Genomic DNA, 1,214 nt, shown 5'->3' with positions numbered 1-1,214 from the left:
GAAGAGAGATGTTTAACATAGTTCGGCTTCTACGTGCAGTGATTTAAACAGCTGTGTTAATTCAGCGTAACCACAAATCCCCCTCATGTCATGCATCACATACCACGCTTCAGTCGGAATCTAACAGACTGAACACAGAAACAGTTCCAGTTTTATTTTCCAGCAATAATAATACAATATTGCTACCAAATACGTTCATGAATCTAAAAAGCTGGGTTTGAATCCCAGCTCTGCCATGCAGCCACTGTTGGGCCCTCAAGCAAGGCCCTTGACCCTTTCAGCTCCAAGGGCGCCGTGCAATGACTGACCCTGTGCTCTGACCCCAAATGAGCTGGGATACACGAAAAACAAATTTCATTGCACCGTACACCTGTACATGTATAAATGACAAATAATGGCATTTTATTCTATTATAGATAGGGTATGAACGGAGGATCCACCAAAGTATTTGCAAGCCAATATGTGTTTAGCTCATAGCTTTGTGCTAAACCTTGTGCAAAAAATGTCAAACAGATCAAAAAGAACATTTTCTATCTCAAGATGGTATATAATTTGGGTCTTTTTCCATCTATCATACATAATATTGTAAAAAGAGGCAGGAAATGTGAAGAAATCTCAGTCTGTATAAGACAAGGCCACAAACCACTGTTGAATTTGTGTGACCTTCAAGCCCTCAGACAACACTGCATGAGAAACCGTCATGCTACTGTGATAAATAAAGCTACATGAGCTTGACAGAGCTTCAGAAAACTGCTGTGACTTAAAACAGTTTGCCGCTGCAAGAAATTTAACCTGAAGCTCTGTTTCAGAAAGAAAAAGCCATACATCAGTTCATGAATCTAACCAAGCAAATAGGAGAAGAATTTGAGGCTTTGTTCCTAAAATAGATGGTTATGACCCAACCATACGAAAGGACAAATCTTGCATGCATTCAACACTTGATACGAAAAACTGATACAGAAATAGATCACTGTTTTTAACCATAACATCATTTATGCAGGAGAATGAGAGAAAAATAATTTCTCCCTACAATATTGCTCCACATCAGTCCTTGCAGTCTAAGTTGTGTTTGTGCGTTGGATTCCATCACGTTTCTTTATCTAGCAATCTGATGGACAAGTCTAGGTTTGGTGAATGCCAGGTTACCAGAATACCATTGTTACCTGCCTGACTGCAAACCAAAGGGTTTACAAACATGTTGTGGTAGCCGTTAT

The sequence above is a fragment of the Trichomycterus rosablanca genome, chromosome 7, assembly GCF_030014385.1.
Source record: "Trichomycterus rosablanca isolate fTriRos1 chromosome 7, fTriRos1.hap1, whole genome shotgun sequence".
NCBI classification, from domain to species: domain Eukaryota; kingdom Metazoa; phylum Chordata; class Actinopteri; order Siluriformes; family Trichomycteridae; genus Trichomycterus; species Trichomycterus rosablanca.
This window is presented reverse-complemented; position numbering follows the sequence as displayed.